Source organism: Clarias gariepinus, chromosome 14 (genome assembly GCF_024256425.1).
Source record: "Clarias gariepinus isolate MV-2021 ecotype Netherlands chromosome 14, CGAR_prim_01v2, whole genome shotgun sequence".
Taxonomy (NCBI): Eukaryota; Metazoa; Chordata; class Actinopteri; order Siluriformes; family Clariidae; genus Clarias; species Clarias gariepinus.
The window spans coordinates 17,677,010-17,694,754 of record NC_071113.1 but is presented as its reverse complement, the minus strand read 5'-3'; the positions used below and the strand labels follow the sequence as shown (position 1 = coordinate 17,694,754).

The 17,745-nt window shown below is 41.3% G+C and overlaps 1 protein-coding gene across 4 annotated transcripts in view; it reads left to right on the top strand.

The window, feature by feature from the left end:
* bahcc1b (BAH domain and coiled-coil containing 1b) overlaps positions 1-17,745 on the top strand; it is an 86,817-nt gene that overhangs the window by 25,492 nt on the left and 43,580 nt on the right. The gene's annotated exons all lie outside the window — the stretch shown is intronic.

The window sequence follows — 17,745 nt, the reverse complement described above, 5'->3', positions numbered from 1 at the left end:
GCAAAATATGACTTAAATAATAGGGCTTAACAAGTCATAATGTTAGGCAGGTGAATGTGATCAGGGCATGTGATGTGCAGGAGATGATGGCAGGTGTAGACCTGCTCCTCTTTTGCCCCCAAAAAAAAAGAAAAATGGGGGCGACTTGCACAGGTGAAAAAAACAGAATCTTGTACTTTGATTTAAATAATTGTTAAAATAAGCAGGTTCACTGTTAATGAACGTTTCTTTTCACTATGTCTCCATACTCTTTTCTAGCCTTTCTCATGCTCATTCATCTTTGGCACAATGTGACAAATGTACAGTACTACAGAAACATGATGAATGTTTTCTCTTATTACCTGTTTTAGATTGGAAAGTTAACAGCCAATCAGAATTTACCTGCCTTCAGTCTCTGATTGGCTGGCTGGTTTTGTGGCACATTTTCACCCTGTGCCAAGTTGAGAGTTTAAACAAGCGGAAAACCAATTTGTATGCTTACAACAATTTTTTTTCTTGTGCTCAGAATGTCCCTGTTCGCTTGCTCAAAATCTCTCTCACCAATCGGTAATTAGTTTTGTGGCTTGTTTCAAGTGACGCTGTTAACAGCTCTGAGAATGACGTGCGTGTTGCTTTTTTATGTCGCTACATGACATATACATGACAGTGCGCTATTCTTCTTTCACGTTTCGATATGTTTCTGTAAATGATTAATAAGGTTTGTCAGAGAAGAACGCTCTATCTTGTATTCTTTTATCATACATTTTTATTTCATTGCTGTCTGGTGCCGTGTGATTTCTTTTTCTTTTCTTTTTTTTGCCATCACTTCAGCTCTGTTTTCCCTCAAAACTTGGTCATGTGACCTTGAGGCCTCAACCTGTTTTTCCAATTGAATAATTTCAAATTATTTTTACAAATCTATTTTGTAAAATCAATTTTCTAGTTAATGTCTATTTTTCTCCTTAAAAACTAAGAAATTATTAAGACTGGTAAATAAAGTCCTGTCATGTCTACCAGTTGTACACCTGCATAGGGCTGTAGTGGAATTTCCTTAAGTGTAGCAGTCTTGGTCTGGGTGCATCCTTTGTTGCTTAATATTCATATATTTTTACTTCCATATGGCCTTGAATAGAAACATTTACATGTAGGCATTTGGTGGATGCTCTTATCCAAAAAGTGTTTTCAATTGTTCATCATTAAATAGATCCTTACACTGGGTTACTAACTGAGTACTAGTCAAACGCTGTTGGGAGGGGGTTTTTTTTCTTCTGTAAGCCTAGACCACACTGGTGGGTGAATGTTCATGTTTTTTTTCTGTAAATGATTACTGTTTTGGATGACGATGGTCATGTTCCTAGAAGTGATTTTGATTAATTAAAGTAAGTAAGTTTAGTTTAAAAACTATTGACTACTAGCTGTGTGGGTCAGATGGATGACATAACATTAAGTGCAATGCTAGAAACTGAAATGGAGTCCTCATTGGGAGAGCAAAAGATGTCATTGACAGAGAAGGAGATTGAGGCAGGTTGCATATAGGAGGCCTCCTCTTTGTTGTCTGGTTTAGACTTTTTGTTTGTGTTGTACTGGAGAGGCTAGCTCACCGGCCACTGGCTTGAGCTGTGTTCAGGAGGATGCCCTGTCGCCCTCTGGTTTGAGTGCCACTGTAATGTCACTGTTGATGCTCATCCACAATGGGTAGCCAACACAATGATTGCATCTCCCCTCTAACCGCTCTCTCAAAGCTTTTTGGGAAAGCCCCCCTGTAAGTTGGCCCATTTGAGCCTGGAGCTGGTTGTGCCGACTTGATTTCCTCTAAATCAACCCCTCTGGAGGGCTCCTTGTGGACCATATATGTTTGAAATTTTGTGAGGTTGAACCAATACCTCAAATGCCTTTTACCCTTAACTGATCAACCAATACCTCAAATGCCATTTTCCCCCCGTTTTTTATGTGTAGTATAAAAAACAAACACTTTTTAAGATTTAAAAAGATTTTATTTCCCAAACTGAGAGCACCACTATGAGAAAATTGGCCTAAAAGTAATTTCATAAATTGTTCAAATAACTCTGTGGCTTCTGATGACAAATGATTGACATGTTGATTGTATGTGTGTTTGCCTATGTGTGCATGTGTTTTGTGCTGATGGTAGATGTGGTGTTTGTGATTACCTTGGTGCGTTAACTTCCATTTTGCAGAATCTAATCAAACCTGTGCATGGCCCCCTGCAGCTGCCTCTGATTGGCTCCTCTCTGCTGCTTTGCCATCACTGGAAGTATAAAAACCTTTGACTTGTGAGCCGGTGAGCAGTGTCCTGTCTTTGTTACTACTAGTAATAACTTGTCTGGCAGTGGACAGAAATATCAATTCCGACATCTGTGATCAATATCTTGAATTTTCCAAAATATAAACCACATTTAAAAGGATTTTAACAAATCCATGTTGATCTAAAGAACAACTGCCAGACTTCATTCTGAGTGCACATATTCTACATCTCCAGACACACATACACAGAGTATGGTTAATGCCGAGTCACCAGATACATGATTAACTTTATCTCCTTTTCATGATCCGGTACCACAAGTCCTTTGAGATTCCTTAACTAAACCCATCATGACATTTAGCCTATGGCAACTTGACTTTATGCAAACACACAAGTTACTGACACATTAACTGCTTCAGACTGAACATAATTATATGTCGATGACTGAGCCAATTCTTTTCTATATTCCACATTTTGTTTTCATTTCCATTACTAGGTGATCTGTAAATACCTGTGCTGAATTTAGTGAGCAAGAGCACCAGACATAACAAATTTGTATCTTCTCAAGCTTCTTAAGCTTTGTATCTTCACGATAAACCAAATGCCAAATAAAAGACTAATCACACTTTGAGACTTTGTGAGTGTTTACAGTTAAAACAAGTGTTTTGTGAGAAGGGATGTTCCATCTGTTCCTATTTAGACAGAGAGCATTATGGAAAATGAACATAGGAACTTGACTATTGGGTTCAGTGCATGTTAATTGTTATAGGTGTATGATCCTTTTTATCCTGTATAAGGTCTCTGTACATTTTAGCCCACATTGCTGTTTGCATCCTGCGTCACTTATGTCTCTCTCTCTCTCTCTCTCTCTCTCTCTCTCTCTTTCTCTCCTTTTCTGTCTGCTCCCCTGGGGGGCACTGAGCTCCAAAAGCTGTCCTGGCTCAGCTGTCTCTCTAACCTGTCTCTGACAGACAGGAAGATTAATGAATGAAGAACTGCATGAGTTCTGTTTGACTAAGAGAGAACGGGTGTGCACTTAGTGCAAAGTCTATTTGAACCTCCAATCTGGTGCGAGAGCCCCCTGATTGATGGCCTGTGCACCCCTCCTTCTTGTCCGTGATGGAATCATGGAGGTAGACGCCCCAGCCTCTCACTTATTGCTCAATAAATATTTATTTATTATATTTTCTTTGCGTGTGTATGTGTGTGTGTGTGTGTGTCTGCGGAATGAGGTTATCCAATTGAAGAGCTGTAAACCAGATTTACCCTGTATATTGTCTCCTCTGTGAAGGCTCAGCAGTCATGGCTAGGTAGAGCTGTCTGCATGAGCTAAGACCATGAAGAGAGATGAATTGATTGTTAGTGAATGAGTCTCTGCGGAGAATCAGATCTCTGAATCATGAATCTCCTGAGGAGTCAGTGATGTCGTTGCTCTTTCTGCAATGACTATGGCATTTTTCTCTCTCAGGCCAGCTGTGCTGTGTGACTATGACATGTTTGTCTTTGCATGAGCGTGTATGTGTGTGTGCATGTGTTTTATTTGAGCACAGGAGCATGAGACTTGTTTATGGAGGCCCCCAGTATGACAGCTGTCTGCTTTGAAGCTCCACACAGCTTGCAGACGTGATTGATTTTATGAGCCTCCATCCCTGTGCCCGGCCAGCGGCAGCCCACCGGGATGTCCCACCTCGTGTGTGTGTGTGTGTGTGTGTGTGTGCGTGCATATGCACACGCGTATGTGTGTGTGTTTCTGAACCTGAAACAAAGTCTAGCTTTTAAGGAACCCCCATTTTTCATAGTAAATTGCCCATGTCTGCTGATTTATGCTACCGAGGAGGAAATTTCTAATTTGAGACTTTTTATCTGTCTCGCTCCTTTTAGATTTAGTCTATTTTCCCCTTCTTTGTGTTCTTCCTCACTGCTGTTTTTCTTTAATGTAATTCAGTGTGTGCGACTCTCCTGGGGAATGTACTCCCTCCTGCCTGTTCTCTGGCTCTTGGTCTCTTATTCTACCTCTCTTTTTCTTTCACTCTGTTTTTCATTTCTCTTTTTCTCTTCTCCTCATTTTAACCCTCTCCGTAGTTCTTCCATGCTAGCTTCCCACCGACCCCCCCTGCCCACCCCCCTGTTCATTCTCTCTAGGACACAGTCTGTGAGTGAAAAATATAAAACAGGATTGGGAAAAGGCAATGAGAACTACAAGAAGCCGTCAAAATATTGGCAGAGAAAAAAAAAAACTCGCTTTAGAAGCTTGTATTTCTGTATTCTCATGTCCACGTTAGTTACTGTACTTCTTGTTAGACTGGACTTTTCTCTCATATTTCTCTCTTATTTTGCTTGCTGTATTGAACGGTCAGTTTTTATGTTTGGCTTGTGCGAAAAGAGTTAAGAGTAAAAAAAAAAAAAACATGATTGAATCTTATATTAGTAAACTCAGAAATATGTTTGTCCTGCTGTGTATGAAAAACATACTTGGTCAAACCATTTTCATACCATAACATAAGATGGAATATTAAAAAAAAAAAAATCAACTGTACAAGTCTTTCTTGCTAACTAAACTAACATACTGTAAATATCAAAGACTTTGTTCTTCCGTCTGCTAGTGACTGTTCTTCTTGGATTATGTGCGGCTTAAAATAGACACTCTTTAATTCCCTTTTAATTCCCTGACGAAATTACAAGTGAATACTAATTTCTATTTGTCTTTAATCAAATCTTCCAAAAGCTGTCAAATTAGTACCTGGGAAAATGTTTTCCTCTCATTTTCTTCTCATTTTCTGTGTCAGAATGCATTGACATCAGTAGGGGGCGACACGCTGTGTGTCCCTTCAGTAGGCGGTCAGATGGCAGGAGTATGTGAAAGGGTTCAGACATGTGGTCAAAGTGTTTATTGTAAACAGATTGTAGAGCAAATACTGGCAAACATGCTCACTGGCAGCCGCACAGTGTCTGCTGTTGACATAACTGCACTCTTATCAGAGAAAACTAATAGAGTGCAGCTCACGGTCAGCACTGAGTAAACACTGAACACACAGGAAGCCTCTGTCTGTGTGTATATGTGTGTGAGCATGTGTGCAAATGTGTGTGAGAGAAGGAGACAGAGACAGTTACTGTGAAGCACACTAATGAGGAAAATCAGACCTTTCTCTCAAATAGCGTGGCTGCTTTTATAGCTTGTTCCATCATTAACTGTGTTGTGTATGTGTATGCATGTGTGTGTGTGTGTGTGTGTGTGTGTGTGTGTGTATGTTGGCATTAAGGGTGGCCATGCTTAGTCAACCACAAAGCTCAAACAGGCAGATGTACTATCAGTGATCACAGGAGCACCAGTGTGCAGGGCCTTGGGCCAGAATCATCTCAGTGCAAAACACACGAGATCTGTGCAGGTATGATAGTCCTCCTCTTCCTCATCCTCATCCTCTTCAGCACCACAGTCTTCCATCTCTCTCTCTCACACATAGATATACACCTTACTTCAAACACATCCAGTAAGCCAGAGCTTACTCATGCATTTTTTTTTCATCCACACATCCAATCAAATAAAACGAATTCCCCTGAGACGCCAAGTTTATGTGTCGAAAGTAACAGATTAATCAAAAATGTTGGCCTGTCATTACTCAATCGAAGATGATAGTGCTTGCTTAAATCTGACAGAAAACAGAACTGTTTCAGGACAAATTTTGTCAGATGACAAATGTGTCTCAAATTGCATTCTATTAGGTGTGTAGTGCAATATGTACAGTACCAGTCAAAAGATTAGACAATTTTTTAAGTTTTACTATGAAATAACACATATGGCATTAGGTAATTAAGTAACAATAACAACAGTCAGATATTTTTTTTTTTTCATTTTAAGACACAAAAGTCTTTTCTGTTCTTGCGAGACCAGTATTGTCAAGTGCATTTACGAAACCCATCAGAACCGTGATGAATCAAGAAGACCACCCCAGAAAAGCAAGACCAAAACCTCCCTCTGCTAAATGAATACGTTCATTTATAGTTACCAGCCTCAAAAATCACTAATTAACAGCATCTCAGGTTAGAGCTGTTATGAAGACTTTACAGAGCATACAGTAAGTAGCAGACACATCTCAACTGTTCAAGAGAGATTACTGCATATTGTGGGGGCCTTCAGCTTTGTTTCAGGAAAGACAATGGAATTAGATGATATTTCCAAAGCCAGTTGGCTTTTAGCCCATCCTAAAGATGGCTTACTGCTAACAGGAAAATTAAAATTGAGCAAAATAACAGTTCAATGTAATCTAATATCGGTCAATTTATAAAAAGAAAATCGAAAAAAATGACATTTCAATAATAGAATTGTAATATTGTAATGAGTGTTTTTTTTGGCAGGCAGCTGAAACTTGTGCTGTATTGTAAGTTAGAGAAGCATTTTTAGCTTGCTTGTGTTTTCCTCTATAAATAACAGTTCTCTGGTTTGAGTGGTGACATATGACAATGCTGTGGTGACTGTGTTTGACTAACCAGTGGTTTGTACTGTTTCTTGTGCCACCCATATGTGGCAAGAATATTAAAAAGAAAATAAGATCAGCACTTGTAGAAGGCATGTTCATGTAAAACTGGGACTTTTGACTGTTAGCGATCCTAATCCACTTATCCAAGCATTTCACTAATATCTGGATCTAATAAAAAAAAAAAAAAAAGCTGAGTAGAAAGTTTTTTCTCAGCACACAGGAGCCATGATCAGACTGCCTACTTCATGTCTGAAACGCTGGCCTCCTAGACACCCCATGAAGCAGCGTCTAATCGCCGCATACAGGCAAGATAGTGGGATCCTCTATGACATTAAAGAGTATCTTTGCTAATTTTTAACTTGCATTGATTTATTTAAATATAGTTGAGTTCCTGTAATGTGCAAGTGGTGCAATGGGCTGCTTGTAAATTGTCCAGCAAACACAGAACACCTTTTGTTTTTCCATTAAAGGAAAGGGAGAGTAGAGGTTTTTCTGGGAGGCTAGCGTTCCATACGTGAAGCCGGAAGTCTGATCATAGCTCTAGCGTACTGACTAAACTTTCTATGATATCCAAATGCTGGGTTAAGTGCATTAGGGTAGCAGGGGATTATATAGAGAAATGAAGGTAGTTTTTAAATCTTATAGCTGTCTTCTGTTATTCTGCATAATCAAAAATCCCAGTTTGACACCTCATACTTATTTAAAGCACAGTTTGCTTAGACATTTGCAAAAGGAAATTAAGACAATGGATTAGTCTCTGTACTGGAGCATGCTGTCTGTGTCAAAGCCTTGCACTATGATGTTCCTCTAACAGAAGTTAAAGAATTTAAGTCGACATGTTTTAAATCTAGTCTCTAGTCTAGTGTCTTTTTCAGGGGCTAGTCTAATAAAATGTTAACACTGCATATTATTTATGGAATTGGTCAGCCAGAAATGACGCATATACAGACGATGAATGAAAACTGAGAGAATACAGAACAAAGAAAACGAGGATTCCCTCCTTGTTTAAGTGCCCTTGTCACTTGTGTTGTTACTTAATGTCAAAACATCTCGAAGAATGACTGCTCTCTGATTCTCTGACACGACACACACACACACACACACACAGTCGCACAAACGCAAGCAAGCACACATCCGCGCGCACTCACTCACTCACTCACACACACACATAGACACACACACACTTTCCCTGTGCTCTGTGGTTTGTGGTGCAGCATGATGCCAGGTCTCCGGGTGTTTGCAGCTTGTGTATTTGGAGGAGGCTGTTGAAAGGCAGAGCTAGAGAAAGGTGATGAAGGCCATGAGCTGCGCTGTCAGCCTCACATCCTCACACACAGATGCACACACGTGACTCAAGGACATAAGGAAAATCTGCTAAATGTACAACAAACCAAATTTTATCGCTGCCTACAAAGGCATTTTATAAGATGTAAAATTGATTTTCTCCCTTTTGTTTTTGCTGAAATATAGCACCAGCTCCTCTTTATTCCAGTTAGTTGGTTTTATTGGAGCGGATTTATTTATCTTGCAAAAGCGAATAGCTGTGATAATTCAGTACACGGTGTGTGGGGTGGGTAGAATGTGTATGTGTGTGTGTGTTTGAAAGAGAGAAGTAGTGTAAGAAAAGAAGAGCATTTGTAGTGTCACTATAAATTGGTGTATGTGACGATAGAACACAGGCAGATATTGATTCCAGATCAGCACAGGAATGAGAGTGCACAGTACCACAGCCCTTCATATCTACACTCTTACGGATTGAATTGGAGGTCTGTATGTGTGTGTGCGTGTGTTCCCCCTCTATATTCGAGAAAGAACCTGTACAGTCATGGGAATTTTACACTATTTGCTTTACATTTGCTCCCCCCCCTCCCCCTCCCCCTCATTAATGGTTCTGTCCCATCTCATCACTACTCTCTCGCTTGAAATCTGACCTCATCAAGCACTAACTTTAGAGCCAGGCTGTTGAGTGCAGCTTGGTTTACGTCCCCCAGTCGTTGACGTCATGAGATCAGGTGACGTGAGTGTCTGTGTTCGCTCCCCTGTGAAGATGACCTTTGCCTGGCCAGTACAGATTGCAGGAAGTGCACCTTAATTTTCTTTCCCCTCCCTGCCGCAGCTGTGAAGGCTAGTCGGTACTATTTCACCAGATGTGCAGCAGATATCGGAACTGCATGCCATGGATGAGTGCAGTTGTGAGATAGGAGACATAACTCAAGGTTAGAGCAGACTTTGTCAGATATGCCTCAGTTAATGCTTTACCAGCAGTCACCCCCTTCCCCTGTCCACCTGGTGTAGTGAATCCAGTCAGTCATATCGACAAAGGTCCACTTTGACGTGATGGGGGAGCAAAAAAATAAATAAATCCCCAAAAGACAAAAGATGATGAGAAGAAGATTGAGTTACAGACTGATTTTTATTGGTAGAATCAAGGATTAACCTGCATCATTATTCCACATTCATACCAAATCATCCTGCCTCTAGATTAACCTTATTACCATTCCTTCACCTCTTTTCATACCCCCAACCAAGGCCTTCTTCCTTACCTCCCCCTGAGTAAATTCCAGAAGTAGTACAGGGCAGAAAGACCTGGCTAGGACACGTCTTATCTCCAGAGCTCTGCATTCAATCTGGGTGTTTTCTCTCTTGGGGAGATTCCACCCAAGGTTTAAGCACTGAGCTGAAACAGGCCTGAGCTGGACCAAGGCTAGCTCTGAGCTCTGATCTGTTTAGTCTCTCTCTCTCTCACACACACACACACACACACAGGAGAATGATTGCCTAAATGCTTGGGAGTGTTGTGTTGCCTTGATAAACCACAAGACAGATGCATGTTTGTTTAAATAAAACTGTTTTAAATGTGCTTTAAAGATTTGTGTTTTAAGACTTTTCTGCCACTGCTGTACCAAAAATTTGTCACAAATAGAAATTTGAAGTGACACTTGATGATTTATGGACATAGATTTAAGAGCTAACCCACCATGTCACCTAAACAAGGGGCACCATATTATACTAGAATAATAGAGCCTGATTCTGGCATTAGGTATCTTTAAACCTTTTTACCTTATGCTGACCTTGCTATGGATCAAACCACATCTACTCAGAGCACATCTGAGTCAGGAGTAGGAGGATGTTCTTAGTCAGCTAAGATTGCAGCGTGGGTTTTTTGGTACCTTTGGGCTGCAGACTGGCCACTGGGGTGATGACATGGCTCAGGGTCAAGCTGGGGAGGCCTGGGAAACACATCTGCTTAAAGACCCTTATGGGATATGTCTCATGGATCACAGCTTTGAAATGTTGTGTATCCATTCTCTAACTCATTCTATAAATTGTCATATTTTAGTTTTTAGTTTCCTGTGATTTTGTTTAGGCCACCTGTTTTGTGTGGGGTTTTTTTTTTTCAAGCCCAAAAAAAAACCCGCACTTTAGAATTCATTTTAAAATGGTGACAAAAGATTTGAAGCAAATGGGATAGATTTGATTAAGACATGTTGCAGCAATTGCTGGCTTTTCAGTGGCTAAAGTGACGTTAAGGAACTTGTATAAGTAAAACTGGAAAATGAGGAACAGAAAGAGCAATCAGCGAAGCCGAGAATGAACACATATCCTTAACTCTATTTTGCCAGCATGCCAGTATATCCAATATGTTTATCTATGTGCCCTTTGCCATTTGTGCTCATCTTTTATTTCTGTCTCTTTGTCAATCTTCCTCTTTGTGTAGACAGCCCATGTCCTTGGTCTTGAAACATGCTGTTCTTTTGGGAGAATTTGGTCTTGTGTGCCAGATGTGTGTGTAAGACAGGGAGAGGGAGTGTAAAAGACAGCAAGACCAGGCTGTCCTCTTTCTGTGTGAATCTGTGCAGCTGCTGCCCCTGTGTGTGTCTGTTTGTGGTACAACTGTCTGTATTACTCCAGGGATACACACAGCTATACATTAACAGACACATGAACACACATCCTTCTGAGAGAATACAGTAGCAAAAATATAAAAGTGCAAAACACGCACTAAATTCTCACTCGCAACTTGTAATAGGAGAGAAAAAGTCTATAACTACAATATGCACATGCCTGGTTTCTCTAGGGCACACACTGTATGTTTGTACAGGAAGACAAGATGGACAAACACAGAAAATTCGAGAAAGTCAACGCCACACAGCCAACACCCACATATGAACTTTTATTAGCAGGACCAAGGGGCTACTCATCTATTACAGGAATAGGTTTCTCACTGCCCGTGTTTTCCACTCACACTGGACACTCTGTGAATTTCCGCCCATGAAATAGTGCTGTTTTCTTTACCAGGGCCTGGCCTTTCTCAGTGGGGCGGCTCAAAACCACGGTATGTGCGCCCCTTTACAATGGGTAAAATTCTCCAGTGCTGCTTATTCACTCAGGATGATATAAAACATAATCTGTCAAAGAGAAGCAACGTGAGTCTAACGGTGCATTATGAGCACACTGAATGTGGAACGGTGGTAGACTGGGCCTTATTGAAAGCATACAGCATGTGTCATTCAGGTGTGTGTTAGTGCTATTGTACATGCTAAATGGGTTTCTCAGCGTTTGCTACGCGTGGAACGGACAGACAGGCCAAATCTCCCACACGGAGCCCTCTCTCTCAAGGCCTCGGGTAAATCCTCCCCACAGAGAGCGAAAGACGTGGAGAGAGGAAGGGGGAAAAATGGAGTGATGGAGGGAGAAGCGAGGAAGAGGAAGAAAAAAAAGAAAACAAAAATAACATTTATGGTTCAGGCTGCCTCTGAAATAATTTTCCATATCAGTGCAACTGCATGAGTCCAGTGGGAGCGGGAATTTGATTTTCTCTGTCCAGAGCCAACGGAAAATGGAATGGGAATCAAAACAAGAAGCTTGGAGCGGAGTTGCAGGATGTTGGAGCAAGAAACCGAGAGAAAGACAGCAAGAAGCTTGTTTGGGGTTTTCCATCAGCATTCCTGCATCAGGACGATCTTAACACTGTTTGCAGATCATTTCTGGTCAAGTCACACAAACCCAATTTGGTCACACTGTCCGATGTATATTTGGTGCAAACAGGGTCCATTGAGACTTGTTATGCCCTGGCCTTTTTTGTCTGGTTTTAGCCCTAAGGGAAGAGAGACAGCAAGAGTGAGGAAACAGACAGGAAGATATGACTCCATGTTCCTTCCTGGTGCCTGGTTTTGTATGGAGTCCCAATTAAGGTTATTACTATGAGCACAGCAGAATCTCGTCATTCAGCTACTCATCCCCAATAAAGGTTTCTCCACTCTTTACATTGCTGACGTGCAGTAAAACATGGCGAAGAAAGAACGAAAAAACAGGTACGAAAACATGTAAAGATTTAGACTCGTGACAATGAGCCAATTAACATGAAAACAAATGCTTGTGGCAGACAATTGAATTGTTCCCTGTTTGGAACAAATGACAGCTTTGCTTGTTGCATGTAATTAGCCTAGCCGCACTGGGCTGACAGCATCCATATGTCTGTGAGTATGTGCAAGAGTGGTTGTGAGTTTAACAAGATCACTGGAGTGTTCTAGCCACTACCGCAACATTTTCAACAGGAGAGAAGGTTCAGGAGGTAAAAAGGAGGATAAGGGACTTAAAATTGGGGGCATCGAAAGAAAAGAAAGATGCAAGGTTGGACAGCGAGTCTCACCAGTTTCCTCCACACTGGAATGTTTCTTGGACCGTTTTCCAGGATGTTCTGTTAAGGATGCTACATGCTAAATCGTAAGGCGCGCTAACCACCAGATGGCTTCGTGACCGAGGATAAATCGTGAGTAAATGATGACAGCACGGCACAGGTATGTGAGGAAGACTTACTTCATGCACTTTATAATGCAATGTCAAGAAGGTCACTTTGCTGTTTCAGAACAGTGATCATTTCCTTGCTTGTGCCATTGTTACAAGACAAACTTGCTTCCTGAGCATGCAGGTCATTTGAGTGTATGTGATCAGTGTCCTGTCCATGACCCCACTTGATAATGGCGCAAACAACAGGTTTTTGTGATCCTGTGAAGCAGTGTGTATTGTGTAGGTGGTCAGTCTGGCTCGGTCTTTGCTCCCCCACATGCACTGACTATGTTTGCACTCAGGATGACATGATTTGAGACTGAATAGACTTTTTTCACCCAGGTGGGGGGTTGATTTACAGATTTAGGAAAGAAAACTTAAAGTAGGCAATGTCAGTGGGGAAGCTCTGTGTGTGTGTGTGTGTGTGTGTGTTTATCATTGCCATTAGTCTGTCTCACTTTTCACTTTGGTAGCTCTTTAAATGTTTTTGAAACGTGGGAAAAAAATCTAATCAATAATGGAAAACAAATTATGACCTTCTCTTTTTTAAGTTTTCTCTCACATTCTGTTTCGGTCTCTACACCCTGCTCACTCTCAACTCCATTGTTTTGGGATTATTTCCCAATGTAATTTTTTCTTTCCCAATAGAGAAAGATGCTTACATTCATGCTAATTCTTGACCTTCGGCGGCAGCCTGTTGTTTATTATCTGAACTCTGTTTGCTTGGTAATGTCCAATTTTCTCACAAATCACTACTACATCCTGGAAGTCGTTTAAAATTAGATACAAAATGTTTCTTTTCTAATTATGTCCTACAATATTTCTAGAATGTACAATGCAACACGTTGCTATTTCAAAGTAAATTTCTTCTCCCTACAATTTTCTGTGTTGACAGAGTAAAATGATTAATGACTATTGCCACTTTTGCTTTGGATTACCCTAAATAGCCTTCCATATTGGTTTAGTGTCATATGCGAAGGTAATATAGCAGGAAAAAAACAAGAAGGAAAAAAGTGCAGCTGCAAAAATATCCTTTATGCTGTCTTTTTCACCAGGACATGGCGTGGAGACACTAAACAAACAGCAAGTCAGAGAAGTCAATGTTATTTTTCCTTAAACCAATCTCATTTTTTCCCCCCACAAATGCTACTTTTTATGGCTGTGGTGAAGAAGAAAATAGCGTTTTCTATATCTGCTTTTGGATTTGTACATGTTTTCCATACATAATCTGTGTACACCTCACACGCAGCCAAGAGTATCCCTTGAATTATGAATATTGTACCCTTTTTCTACATCTGCTTTTTGCGTGATGAACCGCAGCAGTCGGGTTCATGTGTGTATTCGTGTTTAAGTCTAGCCTGACATACTCAAGGAACCTTCTATATTATTTTTAAACTGCTTATGCGCCCTACACAGTGTCCTTTCCCAAAGCTGTGGCTTAGTCTAGTAGCAATGGCATTGTCTTTTAGTGCTCGGGTTAGCAGAAATAAACATCCTCTGTGAGAGAACGGGAGAAAGATGGAGAGCGAGAGCTGTTTTAATGTACACACATGGAGTCATTTCAGCCCAAAGCTGCTCCACATGCTGATGGATGGCACTTAATTTCGGCCTCGGTTAGGCTGGCCTTAAACCCAATGCAGCGGACACAAAACAGAGCACACTGCAAAGCCGTATGACAGCCGCGCGCGCTCTCCCTCTCCCTCTCTCTTTTTTACTCCTCACCATACACAGATCTTCTTTCACTGGAACGTTGGATTGTCCTTATCATGGCTGAGCCTACATCAACCATTGTTTGTGTGTGCGCGCGCGTGTGTGGTATAAGCGCTTGGGGGTTCTCCACTCCCAGGATTCTTCTTTTAATTCCTTAATTGGATTAATGTCGATTTGAGAGAGGGGACAGCAGCGATTAGTATGCACATGACCCGATTTCCTTGAGCGGTGGCCATGTGGAAGTGTCTCTTTTCTGTTGCATTTGGTGCACAAATAAACCAGAGATCCAACACAGTCCTATCCAGTATGCCCAGGCTGCAGCATGCCCTAAACTCTGCATGCGAAACCTACAGCACGGTAGCTCCTCTCCTGTTCTGCTGTGAAGCTGAAGGAGCTCTACCCTCATCCGAGTCTATCCACTCTATCTCCACTATAGCCCCCATGTGGTTGTGCTCGTTTGGCCTTGCTGCTTGCTTGTGTTGGCAGCTTCATCTCCATTTCTGGAGAGAGCCTCTAGACCTCCTGCCATCTCTCTGTCCCACCCTCCTTTTTCCAGCCCTATCCTGCTGTTCCAGTATCAACAGTGTTTAATTTCTGCAGGTTGGTTAACTAGAGGTGGTGGAGGAGGAGGGTGTGGAGGAAGACAGGGGGAAGGGCCTAGGTAATAATTTCAAGGAATTGCAGATGACGCTCACCGCCGGCACACCAGAGACGAAAAAATAAGAGAGAAAAAGTCAATAAAGCAAGGCAAACAAGAGGAAACGTTTCATTAAAGAGGACTTGGCGGAAGGCATAGAGAGAGGGGGGTATGTGCTACTGGAGAGCTGTGCTGGGAGCACAGGAGTTCGGCAGCAGTGGAGTTGTTCACTGGCTGTCAGATGACAGAAGAGACTAAAATCTTGGCTGCTGTCTTGCTTTCTTTGGGTTTTTATTACTCTAATTAAAAATTATGATTTATTCTCTCATATCTCAGTCTCCCCATATAAAGCATTTGAAATGGGTTTCTTTCAAATTTCTTACCGTACTGGCTCCTTGTAACTCTTTTAACCCAAATTGGTAACAGACACCTCTCGTCTTAGAGGATGGCGATGCCGTCTGGTCTGCTTTGAAGGGAGGACTGGGTCTGACAGCAACACTCCACCCATGTTGTAGTGTTGAGACATTTGTATTGCTGAAGCATGCAGTAGTCTTAAAGGATGCTGGTCTCTCATTTTGGCCAGCTGTGGGCTGTAGTGGAGCCTGTGGTGGAGCTGCTGGGCTTGTGTGGCGTGGAGTTAAGAGTACTGGCCCCTTTAGGGACATGTTTCCATTTTTTTTTTTCATGGTCCCACTTGTGTGGTTTTTCTTGTATTCCCTTCAGATCACAGGCTGATTCCAGATCAGCGCTTTGAGACATCTACCGGCCGCACTGTGGTGGCTTGCCACTGGCATGGTGAGAAGGGAGTGGGTGTAAGGAGACGAGAGAGAGTCTGCTTTAGCCCTGGCTTGAACAGCCAGCCTTTCCTCAAGCCTGCAATTATTCTGTTTTTCTTTTCTCTTCCACTGTGTTTTTTTCGCTCCTCCAGCTGCCGTGTTTCCAGCTGGAGGCTTTGGCGGTGGCCTTGCACGCTGTTTATTTTGTGAGAGCACTCATTTGGTAATTTCACACCTCTAAACATCTCCTTTAACCTCCTCCTTCTCACCCTGCTTTAATGAACTTTTATCAGTTTAGGAAATGAAAACTCCCTCGGTCTCACTTCAGCTCAATAACATAGTCACTTCTCGATGGCAGAACGAACACAACACTTTAGACAGAGTGCTAAAACTTCCAGCCTTGAATTTATTTCCCTGAAGAATATACAAAATACTCAAAATCCTGTAAATGTAATTTATACATTCAAAGGCTGATTAAATTATTCTCCACTACACCAAGAGTAAATAATTTATAACACCTTATTGCTAAATTTGATTAGATTTAGAGCTTAATAAAGCACAAATATTGGCATAGCATCTGGAGCATTTCCATAAATGTTAATTTGACTTATTAACATCTAAGTTTTATTTCCATGTTACACAAAAAGAAAAAAAAAACGTATAAATTTTAAGTCGTTTTTGGATGTTTGTTCACAACCCATTTCTTTCCCAGCTTATTATGCTTGTCTTTCATTTTCCCTCCACTCTTCCATTCCCCTAGAGAGTATCCATTTGATCAGCCTGTCTTTTTTTGTTTGCGCAGCACATGAATGTGTTCAGAATATGAATTCGTGTGTGTGTGTGGAATATAAATGCATATGTGAGTGTGTGTATACGTATGTCCATGTGTGTGAACTTTGCGTGAACCATATAAATGTGTCCGATCCTGATTGTGGGCTGTTTCCCTGCTGATAAATGACTATAATTGTGCGTGTATATTCATGTGATTTGCCACAGAATCGGACTTTTTATATGCTAAAAGCGGTCTGATGGGACGGGCGTATTATGCGCTGCACTCGGGATGCGAGTGTATTCTACATGAGTGTACAGTATGTTATTTTGTGTGTATGTCTGTGTGTGTGCGTGCATGCTTAAGCAGTATGTCCCGTACATATGGGGGAGTGAGCTCTAAGCAGTGTTAATAATTGATGTGAATTGGACTGGGTGATAACACCATTGCATTTGGCTGCTGGACTGCTAATCTGCCCCCTCTCCAAGGAGCTGACACCCCCTGGGACCGTAGTGCTTAAAGGAGGAGAGCACTTCAACCCTTCGTTTTCATTCCTTCATTATCATTCTCTTTCTGCCTCCTTCATCCTTACGGTTTGCTCTTCTAACAGTGTTTTCTTCTCTCTTTTTTTGTATCTTTTCCCCATTCGCTCCTCTTTTTCAGCTCATCTGATCTTTTTATATTCGTTTATAACAAACTGCTTATCATTATCATGTGCTAAAGATAGCATATTATTTGATGCCACATAATTCAACACTGTTCTGTATATGGCTATTTCATTACATTTATTTGATTATGTCAGTACTGGAAACATGAAAGTGTGTATATTTGAGAGAAAGGGGGCTGTCCTCACTCATTGCTGAGCTGTTACAGCAGAATGATCACAGCAGCTTAATCATGGGAACCTCGACTTAGAGCAGACTGTGTGTTAAGACTCTTGTATACTAGTGCTCTAATTCTCTATTCCATTCACTCTCCCTGCTTCTGTCTTTCTTCTCTTTCCCCTTACCTCACCCACTCTCTTGCCTGCTTCTGTTTCTGACTTCCTTTTGCTTGTTTCTTGCTCTTTTTTTATCTTCCTGGCATGTGCTCTTCTCCTTTATTCCTTGATCTCTCGTCTCCCACTCCCCCTTCCTCAATCTGTTTCTCAGGCTTTTTTTTTTTTCCCTTTGACATTGTGAGTCTGATAATCAGGTACCTGGGGGTGAAGATAGAGTTCAGTTTATCTCAAATTCAGGACATGAATATGAAAGAAATGTCTATTTTCTTACATCATTTTGGATTTAGAAAACTTAGTATAAATAAACTACAATGCATTTACATACAGTGCTGTATTGTTCTAGGATTTA